The sequence below is a fragment of the Oncorhynchus nerka genome, linkage group LG12 (assembly GCF_034236695.1).
Source record: "Oncorhynchus nerka isolate Pitt River linkage group LG12, Oner_Uvic_2.0, whole genome shotgun sequence".
NCBI lineage: Eukaryota > Metazoa > Chordata > Actinopteri > Salmoniformes > Salmonidae > Oncorhynchus > Oncorhynchus nerka.
Genome location: NC_088407.1, coordinates 20,024,815 through 20,039,228, shown reverse-complemented (window position 1 = coordinate 20,039,228; position 14,414 = coordinate 20,024,815). Strand labels below are relative to the sequence as shown.

The 14,414-nt window shown below is 41.9% G+C and overlaps 1 long non-coding RNA gene across 2 annotated transcripts in view; it reads right to left on the bottom strand.

The window, feature by feature from the left end:
* LOC135574286 (uncharacterized) overlaps positions 1-10,649 on the bottom strand; it is a 30,020-nt gene extending 19,371 nt beyond the window's left edge. For both annotated transcript variants that reach the window (XR_010465274.1, XR_010465275.1), the window contains exons 1-3: positions 10,554-10,649; positions 9,483-9,568; positions 7,094-7,219 (exon numbers count right to left, since the gene is read on the bottom strand). This is a non-coding gene — a long non-coding RNA (uncharacterized LOC135574286). The remainder of the gene's footprint in view (positions 1-7,093; positions 7,220-9,482; positions 9,569-10,553) is intronic.
* Between the last annotated feature and the right edge of the window lie 3,765 nt (positions 10,650-14,414).

Sequence of the window (14,414 nt, the reverse complement as noted above, 5' to 3'; positions counted from 1 at the left end):
CCCCCTCTCTCTCTCCATCTCTCTCTATCCCTCCTTATTGTTCCCTCTCCCTCCCACCCTATCTCCCCCTCCCCATCCCCTCTCTCTCCCCTGCACTCTCCCTCACTCCCTATCCCTCCCTATCCCTCCTTATCCCTCCCTCTCTCTCCCTCTCTCCCCCTCACTCTCCCTCCATGTCTCCATCTCTTCCTCCCTCTCCCTCTCTCCCTTTCTTTCCCTCCCCCTCTCCTCTATATCTCTCTATATCCCCCTTTCTCACCCTCCCTCTATCTATCTCTCTCCCTCTCTCCCTCTCCCTCACCCCTCCCTACCTCTATCTCTCCCCTATCTATCCCTCTCCCTCCCTCTCTCCATCCATCGTCTCTCTCTCTCCCTCTCCCCTCCCTCTCTCCATCCCTTTCTATCCCACTACCTCCCTCAATCTCTCTCCCTACATATCTCTCTCTCCCTTCCTTTATCCCTCCATATCTCTCTATATCCCTCCCTCTCTCCCCCTCCGTCTATCTCTCTCTCCCTCTCACTCTATCCCTCCCTATCTATCCCTCTCCCTCTCTCCCCGTCCTCTCTCTCTCCACCTATCCCTCCCTCTCTATCCCTCTCTCTATCCCTCTCTCCCTCCATCTCTCTCTATCCCTCACCCTCTCTCCCTCTTTTTCTCTCCCCCCTACTCCCTCCTTGTCTCTCTCCCTCCCTCTCTCACTTTCTTTCTCTCCCTCTCTATCCCTCTCCTCCTTACTCCCTCCCCGTCTCCCTATCTCCCTCCCTCTCTCCTTCTTACTCCATCCCTCTCTCCATCTCTCACCCTCCATCTCTCCATCTCTCTCTCTCTCTCTCTCTCCCCCTTTACTCCCTCCTTGTCTCACTCTCTCCCTCCCTCCCCATCTCCCTCCCTCTCTCTCCCCCTTACTCCCTCCTTGTCTCACTCTCTCCCTCCCTCCCCATCTCCCTCCCTCTCTCTCTCTCCTCCTTACTCCCTCCCTCCCTCTCTATGTCCCTATCTATCCCTCTCCCCCTCCATCTCTCTCCCTCCCGCTCTCTCCATCTCTTTCTCCATATCTCTCTCTATCCCTCCCTCCCTTCTAACTCTCTAGCCCTCTCACTCTCTCCATCTCTCTCTCCCTCCCTATCTATCCCTCTCCCTCCCTTTCTATCCCTCTCCCTCCCTCCCTCTATCTATCTCTCTCTCCCTCCCTCCCTCTATCTATCTCTCTCTCCCTGTTACTCCCTCCTAATCTCCCTCCTTGTCTCCCTCCCTCTCCCTCTCTCCCTTTCTTTTCCTCCCTCCCTCTCTCTCCCTCTCCTCCTTACTCTCTCACTCCATTTCTCTCCCTCTCTGTCTCTCTCTCTCTCCCCCTTAATCCCTCCTTGTCTCCCTCTCTCCCTCCATCTCTCTCTCTCCCCCCTTACTCCCTCCTTGTCTCCCTCTCTCCCTCCATCTCTCTCCCTCTCTCCTCCTTACTCAGTCCCTTTTTTCAGTACTCCCTCCCTTTCTGTTTCTCCCTCCATCTCCCTCCCTCTCTCCCCTATATATCTCTCCCTCCATATCTCTCTCTATCGCTCCCTCTCTCTCCTCCTTACTCCCTCCCTCTCTCCTCCTTACTCCCTCCCTTTCTTCCGTACTCCCTCCCTGTTTCTTTCTCCTTCTCTCCCGCCCTCACCCTCCCTCTCTCCAATCCCTCCCTCTCTCTCCCTCCCTTGTATCTCTTTCCCTCCATCTCTCCCCTCCCTCTCTCTCGCTCTCTCTCCCCTCTCTCTATCTCTCTCTCCCTATCTATCCCTCTCACCATATCCCTCTCGCTCCAGCTCTCTCTCCCTCCCTCTCTCTCATCCCTCCCTCTCTCTCCATATCTCTCTCTATCCCTCCCTCTCTCCCCCTCCCTCCCTTCTTACTCTCAAGCCATCTCTCTCTCTATCCCGATCTATCTATCCCTCTCCATCTGTCTTCCTCCCTCCCCCTCACCCTCCCCCTCTCCCTCACTCTCTCCCTCCCTCCCGCCCTCCCTCTCTCTCTCTCTCTCTCTGTCCCTCCCTCTCTCTATCCCTCCATCGCTCTCCCTCACACTCTCTTTCCCCCCTTACTCCCTCCTTGTCTCCTTCTCTCCCTCCCTCACTCTCCCTCCTCCTTACTTCCTCTCCCACTCTCCCTCCCTCTCTCTCCCTTCCATACTCACTCCCTTTCTTCCGTACTCCCTCCCTGTCTCTTTCTCCCTCTCTCCCTCCCTGTCTCTTTCTCCCTCTCTCCATCTCTCTCCCTCCCTATCTATCTACCTCCCTCTCTCCCTCTCCCTCTCACACTCTCCCTCCATCTCTCTCTATCCCTCACACTCTCTCCCTCCCAGTCTCTCCCCTCTTATTCTCTCCTTGTCTTCCCCTCTCCCTCCCTTTCTTTCCCTCCCATCTCTCTCTCCCTCTCCTCCTTACTCCCTCCCTGTCTCCGTCTCTCCCTCTCTCCCTTCCCATCTCCTTCCCTATAGCCCGTACTCCCTCTCTGTTTTTATCCAACCCTCAATCTCCCTCTCTCCCATCCCTCCCTCCCTCCATCTTTCTCCCTCCCTTCCTCTCTCTCTCCCTCCCTCTCTCTCTCTCCCTCCAACCTTACATCTCTCTCTCCCTTCCTCTCCCTATCATCTCTCCCTCCATCTCTCTCTCTCACACTCTCTCCCTCCCTCTCCCCGCTTACTCCCTCATCTCCCTCTCTCCCTCCCTCCCCCCCCCGTCTACCTCTCTCCCTCCCTTTCTCTCCCTCTCTCCTCCTTACTCCCTCCCTCTATCCTGTACTCCCTCCCTGTCTCTCTCTCCCTCTCTCCCTCCCTCCCTTCACAATGTTTTTTGCATATACTGAATATAATTTAACAACAATGTCAAATGAATAGTTCACTTGAAATGTGACATGTACATTTCCCAAAAGAGAATTAAAAAAAGAAAGTCTTACCTAAAAAAATAAAAACATAAATGACATTGCGTTGACAAATGATGGAGCACTGAGTGGTCATAGACAAACTAACTTAGTTCCCAATTCTCTTCCATTTCTACCATTATATGTCCAAGTTAAAGTAGAGGTTTGACCACCCGTGCATCACATCCAGACTTGTTATGCATCACAGCATTGAACAGAGCAGTTTTCTTCAGTCTCAGATCTATCAGGGCACAGTGTACCACCTGACTGTTTTCAGAAATGTTGTAAGAAATCTGACACCTTGTTGAATTCTTCTGTCAATGTTTCAAAGTCATTTATAGTCTTCTGACACAGTTTAGCTGATTCCATGATCTTATCAAAGAACTCCTTTTCAAGAGCCTCGTCCCTACGGACCTGGATGATGAGTTCAGCCACTTTCTTCAGCAGTCTGGTTACCTCTGCTGCTGTACTCAGACCTGTAGTTACCGTGGATGTGGAGGAGGACAGTTCCTCTAATGTTGGAATATTTGTTTGGATTTTTTCCAGGCATTCAACAATTGGTTGAATACTTTTATTGAATTCTTCTGCATTGTTCTTAATTTTCTCTTGGCCATTGTTCTCTAACAACATCTTGACGATGTTAGAAGCACTGATAGCAGCTCCACTAACTGCACCCACGACTGCCCCTGCAACGGCCAGGGAGAGGCCCCCAGTAAACAAAGATAGCCCTATTCCCAATGTGCTGGCAGCTAGCCCACATACCACCACTCCAGCCCCAACATTCCTGCTAATGGCAGCATTGTCCTGCATTCTCTTGATATCAGCAGCTTTCTGTTTTAAGTAATTTGCTCTTTCTTGTAAAGATGTTCTCTTTCCTTCAAAGAGTTCATTGAATGACTTGATGTCATGCTTGAGGTTTCCTAGTTCATTTGACACTGGAAGAAATATAATAGTCAGACAATGTTATCCAGAGGAAAAACACAAACCCACAACCCACCCACCATTTCACGTTTCTGATTGAATACCTCATTTACCAGTTACTTCTGATCTCAGTTAATGTTTAAAAACATCTTAATTTAACCAAGTTTCAGTTATACATTCACATACACTCCCCATCATATTTATTTGGACAGTGAAGCTACAATGTTTGTTAATTTAGCTCTATATTTGAGATCAAATGTTCTATATGATGTGACAGTACAGAATGTCACATTTATTTGAGGGTATTTTCATACATATATTTTTTAACAATTAGAAATTAATGCATTGAAGGTGTCATAAGTATTTGGTAAAATTCACTAATACACTGATTGTACAAAACATTATGATCACCTGCTTTTTTCAAGCCATAGATTGACCAGGTGAATCCAGGTGAAAGATATGATCCCTTATTGATGTCACTTCTTAAATTCACTTCAATCAGTGTAGATGAAGGGGTGGAGACGGGTTAAAGAATATTTTTTAACACAATTGAGACATGGATTGTGTACGCGTGCCATTCAGATGGTGAACGGGGAAGACAAATTATTTAAGTGCCTTTGAACAGAGTATGGTAGTAGGTGCCAAGCACATGAGTTTGTGTCAAGAACTGCACACTGGTGTGTTTTTCATATTCAACAGTTTCCCATGTGAATAAAGAATTGTCCATCACCCAAAGGACATCCAGCCAACTTGATTTTACTTTTATTTAACTAGGCAAGTCAGTTAAGAACAACATCTTATTTACAATGAAGGAACAGTGGGTTAACTGCCTTGTTCAGGTGTAGAAAGGCAGATTTTGACCTTGTCAGCTCAGGGATTCGATCTTGCAACCTTCCGGTTACTAGTCCAACGCTCTAACCACTAGGCTACCTGCCACCCCTGCACTTAAAACAACTGTGGGAAGCATTGGAGTCAACATGGGCCAGCATCCCCGTGGAACACTTTCGACACCTTGTAGAGTCCATGCCCCAAGGAATTGAGGCTGTTCTTAGGGCAAACGGTGGTGTAACTCAACATTAGTACGGTGTTCTTAATGTTTTGTACACACTGTAGTGTATTAAAGTAGTCAAAAGTTTTGTATGTTAGTCCCATATTCCTAGCACGCAATGACTACATCAAGCTTGTGACCCTACAAACTTGCTGGATGCATCTTCAGTTTGTTTTGGTTGTGAATAATGATGTGTGAGAAAGGAACAAAGGCATGCTAACCTCTCATAATTACCAATAATAGGGGAGCTTAACATGTCTGGGGGGTATGATCTTTGTTCCTCTGTAACCTTCTAACATGTCATTACTCACAAATAATTCAGAATTATCCAAAATCTTGGTAGCATCGACATTAAAGTAGAATTTTTCGAAATATATATTGTTATTTACAATAAAAGTGACTCCAAAACACCACAATTAATTATTTACCATTCATTTCTATGGGACACAAAATATTACGAACCAAAACAAGCTGCAAATGCACCAAACAAGTTTCTAGAGTCACAACTTGATGTAGTCATTGCGTGCTAGAAATATAGGACCAAACATACATAAAGTGTATCATTTCTAAATGGTAAAACATATATGCATGAAAATACCCTCAAATAAAAAGGTGACATTCTGTACGGTCACCTCATATAAAACATTGTATCTCAAATCCAAAATATTTGTAGTCATGTCATGAAATATAATGATCGTCTCTTGTAGGGTATACCAGGAAGAAACTTGGGACCCAATTAAAATCGGTCACGCCTGTATACAATACGCCATTTAAAGGTAAATTCAGACGGAGCCAATATCTGCATCGTTTTCCCGTGAAAGCAAACCACCCCGAACTTGGTAACATTGCCTTTAAAATCTGCAGTGTCGACAACCCGTGATCAAATTGAAGCATTCCCACATGAAAAAATACTAGAGTATACTGTAGTAGTACTACTATACTTACATACTGTAGTGTTTTTTTGCAGATATAACTGTAGAATACTGTAGTATTAACTGTAGTGTTTTTGCAGACGTTACTGTAGTATTCTGTAGTATTTAATGCAGTGTTTTTTAACGATATGACCGAAGTATAGTAGTGTTTTTGTTTTATTATCTTTTGTTCCATCATCTTCTTTTAATTATAATTGATATTTGGGGGATTCTCCTTGAGGAAACATATTGGACTAATACTAAAAGAGCAGATTGTCTATAACCTGTATGTAGGAAGGACTGGGGTATGATCAGCTACGATCTACACCACTGCTCTTTTCTATAACCTGTATGTAGGCAGGACTGGGGTATGATCAGATAGGATCTACACCACTGCTCTTTTCTATAACCTGTATGTAGGCAGGACTGGGGTATGATCAGATAGGATCTACACCACTGCTCTTTTCTATAACCTGTATGTAGGAAGGACTGGGGTATGATCAGATAGGATCTACACCACTGCTCTTTTCTATAACCTGTATGTAGGCAGGACTGGGGTATGATCAGATAGGATCTACACCACTGCTCTTTTCTATAACCTGTATGTAGGCAGGACTGGGGTATGATCAGATAGGATCTACACCACTGCTCTTTTCTATAACCTGTATGTAGGAAGGACTGGGGTATGATCAGCTACGATCTACACCACTGCTCTTTTCTATAACCTGTATGTAGGCAGGACTGGGGTATGATCAGATAGGATCTACACCACTGCTCTTTTCTATAACCTGTATGTAGGCAGGACTGGGGTATGATCAGATAGGATCTACACCACTGCTCTTTTCTATAACCTGTATGTAGGCAGGACTGGGGTATGATCAGCTACGATCTACACCACTGCTCTTTTCTATAACCTGTATGTAGGAAGGACTGGGGTATGATCAGATAGGATCTACACCACTGCTCTTTTCTATAACCTGTATGTAGGAAGGACTGGGGTATGATCAGATAGGATCTACACCACTGCTCTTTTCTATAACCAGTAGGTAACTGACGGGCCACACAATTTGGGATATGGGGAGGGGAATGGACATATGCAAATGTTGTATTAGCATATGAATACCATGTGTAGTATAGTATTCTACAGTATACAAAAAATATATATAGTAAGCACTACATGATAGCAGGATAGTACAGAGTGTAGTATAGTTTACTACAGTTTGCTACAAAATACTATAGAATTCTATAGTAAGTTACATTTTTTATGTAGGTTGCTCTGGGTGAAACCGCTTCACAAAGTTAATAAACATTACTCACTATCACGGCCAATTTCCTTGCTACGTCTGTCTCCAGCAGTTGCCATATCTGACTTTGTTAATTGTCTTCCTCTTAGACGGTTCACCAGAAGCTGCAGATCTTAGTTGTGTGCTGGAGAGGGAGAGGCTGTAGAAACAGAACACAAGGATTAATCATTAGACAGGAAGATGTTAGTGGAACTAAGTGTTATCAAAGTGTAGCTATTTATAGTGTATTTGTAGGACTATATGTGCTGCGTATTTATACTGAACAAAATATAAACGCAACATGTAAAGTGTTGGTCCCATGTTTCAATGTTGTGCACATTGTTACATCCCTGTTAGTGAGCATTTCTCCTTTGCCAAGATAATCCATCCACCTGACAGGTGTGGCATATCAAGAAGCTGATTAAACAGCATGATCATTACACAGATGCACCTTGCGCTGGTGATAGCAAAAGGCCACTCTAAAATGTGCAGTTTTGTCACACAACACAATGCCACAGATGTCTCAAGTTGTGAGGGAGTGTGCAATTGGAATTCTGACTGCAGGAATGTCCACCAGAGCTGTTGCCAGATAATTAAATGTTAATTTCTTTACCATAAGCTGCCTCCAACGTTGTTTTAGAGAATTTGGCAGTACATCCAACCAGCCTCACAACAGCAAACCACGTGTATCCACGCCAGCCCAGGACCTTCATTACTACCTTGATTACTTACCATTTACAGTACCTGGTAAAACTATTCATCCCCCTTGGCTTTTTTTCTATTTTGTTGCATTACAACCTGTCATTTTTATTTCGATTTCATGCAATGGACATTCACAAAACTGTAAATTTAAAAAATTAAAAACAGAAAAGTGGTGCGTGCATATGTATTCACTCCCTTTGCTATGAAGCCCCTAAATAAAAACTGGTGCAATGACTTACCTTCAGAAGTCACATAATTAGATAAATAAAGTTCACCTGTGTGCAATCTAAGTGTCACATGATCTGTCACATGATCTCAGGATATATACACCTGTTCTGAAAGGCCAGAGAGTCTGCAACACCACTAAGAAAGGGGTACCACCAAGCAATCGGCACCAGAAAGACCAAGGAGCTCTCCAAACAGGTCAAGGACAAAGTTGTGGAGAAGTACAGATCAGGGTTGAGTTCTAAATAAATATCTGAAACTTTGAACATCCCACGGAGCACCATTAAATCCATTATTCAAAAATGGAAAGAATATGATACTACAACAAACCTGCCAAGGGTGGGCTGCCCACAAACTCATGGACCAGGAGGGCATTAATCAGAGAGGCAACAAAGAGATCAAATAGAACCCTGAAGAAGCTGCAAAGCTACACAGAGGAGATTAGAGTATCTGTCCATAGGACCACTTTAAGTCATATACTCCACAGAGCTGGGCTTTACGGAAGAGTGGCCAGAAAAAAGCCATTGCTTAGAAAAAAATGTGCAAACACATATGGTGTTCTCAAAAAGGCATGTGGGAGACGCCCCAAACATATGGAAGAAGGTACGCTGGTCAAACTAAAATTTGAGCTTTTTGGCCATCAAGGAAAACGCTATGTCTGGCGCAAACGCAACACCTCTCATCACCCCGGGAACATCATCCCCACAGTGATTTATGTTGGTGGCAGCATCATGCAGAATACTACCTCACAAAATATGGAAGCGAGCAGAAGACTTCTGGAACGATGCCCACGTGAGGCTCCAGTGTTCCGCCCGCCGTCAGAAGAAGTCCGCCGTCACTCCATGTTTGTTTATATTGAACTCACCAACTGCAGCTATATTTTGTCACGTCCTGACCTTAGTTCCTTTTTTATGTCTCTATTATAGTTTGTTCAGGGCGTGAGTTGGGGTGGGCATTCTGTGTTTGTTCAGTGAGTTATAGTTCTATGTGTTTGGCCTGGTATGGTTCCCAATCAGAGGCAGCTGTCAATCGATGTCTCTGATTGAGAACCATACTTAGGTAGCCTGTTCCCACCTGGTGTTTGTGGGTAGTTGTTTTCTGTGTCTGTGTTTTCACCATACAGAACTGTTTTGATTGTCATTTCTTTCCTGCACGTTGTTATTTTGTATTTTCTCGTGTTCTTATATAATAAATGATCATGGACACTTACAACGCTGCATTTTGGTTTGATCCTTCCTACTCATCAGGCGAAGAAGAAGTTTGTTACATATTTACTGCTGGTCAAAGGTCATTTCAATAAATAATCTCATTAGCCTACTAAAAATGTGTTAACCTATCACAGACACACACATGCATAAATAAATACTGTTCACAAAGATAGCTAAAACTGACTCGATTGCAAATAGTTAAAGTCTCACATAAACACACTATTGAATGATATTACCTAAGTCATTTCCCCACAACAGCATCAATGATGAACTCCTGTCAAAACATACTCAGCTGAATTACTGCAGGTCTGGTGGTGGTAGAACATCCAGAGGTGATGATGGTTGAGGGTTGTCTGAGGACAGCTTCAAGGGATCTAAGATGAATAATAAAATAATTAACAGAGTAACACTGGCACTTATCTTTTCCTACTAGCACTGACTTTACTGATAACTACTTTATTGGAGGCAGGGTTGGGTTACTTTCTAAATGTAATCCTTTACAGTTACTAGTTACCTGTCCAAAATTATAATCAGTAATGTAACTTTTGGATTACCTCAAATAAGTAATGTACTTTTAGATTACTTTCCCTTTAAGATGCATTAGAAGAATACAAACATGTATATTACCAATTGAACAGAATGTATTGCAGGAAAAAAAAATCTATTTTAGAGTTTACAAAGCTGGCCATAAATGGATGTTGCATTTACTTTATGGGTTGATTATGTAGGCTTCTTCCAAACCATTGCTTTCTACTACAGACAGTAATAAAATGAGGCTATATCTCTACATTAAAAACCAAAGTCTGTCAGATTTCATGTTATTCCAATTCCTTTAATCCTCCTTGATCTTCAAGAATGGGACTTGGAAATGGCCAAATAACCATTGGAAGACAAAGCTTGGACTGTAGCCTACAAAAGCCTTTTCCTGCTATTTTCCCTCGATCCATCAAACAGACTCGCTCAGACGGAACACACTTAAAATTGTGACTCATTTCATTGCTCTTTTGAATAAAACTGAGAAAAAAGAAAGGTGTTTAAATTAGTTTTGTGAAAAAATAATAATAATCAATTTATTTCAAAAGTATCTGTTATCTGATTGCAGTATTTTTGTTAGTAAAGCAACAGATTACAGTTATAGTTACATTCCGTTACCCTGATGGGGGGACATGTTCTCATTTTGTCTGTGATATGTGGTTGTTTCACCAAAAGTCATCTTAAAATGGAGGTAATAACTGTCTCTCTGGATAGGAGCATCTGCTAAATTTCACAAATTCCAAATTCCACAGATTCCACAAATTCCATGATCATTTTCTAAACTTAATTAAAAATGTTCTTACTTTAATGTAAACATTTTCTCACCTTAGTCGTTGAAAGTGATGATAAATAGATTTGTAAATTGTAACCACGTTTTCCACTCAGTTGGGTGTTTGTTCTCTGCAGCAATTGTAATTTATCTTTCACTTTCACTCTCCTCTCCTTCCTTCTCCCCAAAACTACAGTACCACATAACACCACAGAGTGGCAGCACTATGTCAATATATCAAGTGTTATCAATGTCTGGTTTCAAACATGTGTGTGCGTGTACATCTCTCTCTCTCTCTCTCTCTCTCTCTCTCTCTCTCTCTCTCTCTCTCTCTCTCTCTCTCTCTCTCTCTCTCTATATATATATATATTCTGGAGTGGACCCTGTGGTGCTATTGGAACAAACCATAGTACATTGTGGACTTGTGATCACCTGTAATTTAATACCTAATTGAACTAACTAGCTAACTCTCAAACTATCGTAGTTAAAGTTCCAACGCAACTCTTTTTATCTAAATATCAAATCATTTCTGGGTAATAATTTATACCTTACTGTGATTGCTTTCAAATAAAATGGTCAAAAATAGCTTCGCAAAGAGCAATTTCTCAAGCAAATATTTTGGTAGGACTGTCTGGGAGTGGTCTGAGTGGGGAGGGGAAAACTGAAAACTAGCTGTTATTGGCAGAGAGGTTTGGAACTCTATTTCTTATTGTTCTAACTAATTTACCACCTGGTGATGCCATCAGGCCAAAACTCCATCCCACCAAAACAGGCTAAAGTTCCAGGTGGCCTTATAGATTGGAAATATATTGAAAACACAGGAAAATCACGTGTTTGACTGCACTGGTCCTTTAAAGAGGCTCTGATCATGTAGATTGTCACATATGTTTTTATGTTGCTCATTAGAAAAATGAGATTTTAGTGTCGGGGGTGTGTTTCCTAACCGATTCGGCATTTGGGTATTGGCCTATTTCACTTCCTCAAAATCCCCAGAAGGAATCTAAGATAACTCAAGAATGTTTTAGTTGTGCAATTTGAAATCTAATTAAAATCTAAGATAACTCAAGAATGTTTTAGTTGTGCAATTTGAAATCTAATTAAGGTGTTTGGTGCAGTGTTTCTAAAGTAAAACATGTGTGACGTGTTGTCTTATGTCAACAGTCAGAGCTGCTGAGCAGGTCTGTCACACTGTCAATACTGTTGGATAGTGATCACTGCAGTAATCAAAACCCAACCTTCATTTAGCCGTTGTGACACATGGATGTTCCAAACTCTGTTTTAGACCAGACTGACTTTATATACAAAATTATTCTATTTACACTTTGTAGTCAATTTTATGAAACTCAAATAACTTTTTCAGACTCATATCGATGCCACATAGGCTGTTTTCAAAGGGATTCATTGCTTTTTAAAGGCAGTCCTCTTTAAAGGACAACACCACTTTTCAACCCGCATTTCCATTATCTCCAGCACAATACCAGTGTCAACAGTTTTGAAAAAGGTGCATTCTCATTTTTTTTGTCGCAGTTCTTAGTTCAAAAGTCCAAGCAGTTCAAAAGCATTGATGTTCAAACACTATGAGATTCACAGTGACGTGGGGATCAAGAAAATACCCTCCACTGGGCTAGAATCATGACCGGTTTTGAAAACCACTGTTTTTAACTTTTAATCCTACCCTGTGATATCACAGAGAAACATTTTTTTATGACCTTTCTTCTCATCTTTTTATCCACTGATCATATAAATGTGTCGTTTTCACATATGTAGACACTGGTTTGGTGCTAGAGATGATGGAATTAACATTACATTCTCTGGCAACCGCTCTGGTGGACATTCCTGCAGTCAGCATGCCAATTACACGCTCCCTTAAAACTTGAGACATCTGTGGCATTGTGTTGTGTGATGAAACTGCACATTTTAGTGGCCTTTAATTATCCCCAGCGCAAGGTGCACCTGTGTAATGTTCATGTTAAACCATCTTCTTGATATGCCACACCTGTCAGGTGGATGGATTATATTAGCAAAGGAGAAATATTCACTAATGGCACTAAATGCTCAACAGGGATTTAAACAAATGTGTGCACCAAATTTGAGAGAAATACAATTGTTGTGTGTATGGAACATTTCTGCGATCATGAAACATGGGACAAACACTTTACATGTTATGTTTATATTTTTGTTCAGTGTAGTTTAGTAACAAGCATGTTCAGAAGAATACCTAATTTCTTTTAGTGCATAAAATACCTTACTGGATTGGATATCAAGACAACAACCATATTAAGATCAAAACTAATTCCACGCCAGGTGATGCCATTCAATTGTTAACGATGTGTGTTTGTGTCAAATAACAAATCGTTAAACTGTTGAATAATTCTAAATCCCTCTCTTGAAAACATGATTTCAGTTGAATACGAGAAGAACGTCAACTTTTATTACAAGAAGATCAAACTTCCTTGACTTGTGTTTAGATTTTTACTTCTTTCTCTGTCAGGATACGGAGTAGATTTTTGTTATTTTATTGAACCTTTATTTAACTAGGCAAGTCAGTTAAGAACGCATTCTTATTTACAATGATGGCCTACCAAAAGGCAAAAGGCCTCCTGCAGGGACAGGGGCTGGGATTAAAAATAAAAATATAGGACAAAACACACATCATGACAAGAGAGACAACACAACATAAAGAGAGATCTAAGACAACAACATAGCATGGCAGCAACACATGACAACAACATGGCAGCAACACATGACAACAACATGGTAGCAACGCAACATGGCAGCAGCACAACATGGTACCAGCACAAAACAGGGTACAAATATTATTGGTCACAGACAACAGCACAAAGGACAAGAAGGTAGAGACAACAATACGTCATGCAAAGCAGTCACAACTGTCAGTAAGAGTGTCCATGATTGAGTCTTTGAATGAAGAGATTGAGATCAAACAATTGAGACATGGATTGTGCATGAATGAAATTAATGAAATTTTATTTTTGTGTCAAATCCCCAATTGGCAACTCATCCCTTATGGGATTAATTGACACATAAACAAACATTACAATAATTTACTATGGTAATTAAATGAGAATGCTTCTTCCAGCGTTCTCTGCATTGCACATCACATAAAGAGTGAAAAAATGAAAGATTAAAAGATAAAAATCAATACATAAAGTAAAATAAAAAACAAATACATTTTGATTTGATTGAAATAAGGTTATCCAAACAATAATTACATCCCTAGAGCAGTAAAATAATATACATACATATATACATTCCCACAGCGTATATACACATACATACAGTGGGGAGAACAAGCATTTGATACACTGCCGATTTTGCAGATTTTCCTACTTACAAAGCATGTAGAGGTCTGTCATTTTTATCATAGGTACACTTCAACTGTGAGAGACGGAATCTAAAACAAATATCCAGAAAATCACATTGTATGATTTTTAAGTAATTCATTTGCAGTTTCTGATACTTTAAAAGCCGGTCTAACCATCCTGCGGAACGAGACGGTGCCAGCAATCACATCACTCAAAACAATAACAGAGTGGCACACTACAACGATTGCAGCACTGGAGACCTCCACTACCAATGACTCTGACTTAACTACCTCCCTGGAGGCTGAAGTGAAACGCCTAGCTGTGGATTTGAAAAAGGTGAAGGGGAGCTGTGTGACTTAAGAGTGATTCTCTCACCGCAATAACCTGAGACTTGTATCGGTGCCAGAGTCAGCGGAAATGCCTCGCGCCGCCACGCATTTAGTTTCTGGGCTGCTGAAGGATGTTCTTGCCTTAGATAAAAAGCTCCTGATTGATCGTGCCCACCGGTCGCTGCGCCCAAAGGAGGCCCCGTGACATAATTCTTCAAGTGCACTTTTTCCATGAGAAGATGGAGATTCTCCGATGAGCCCGCAA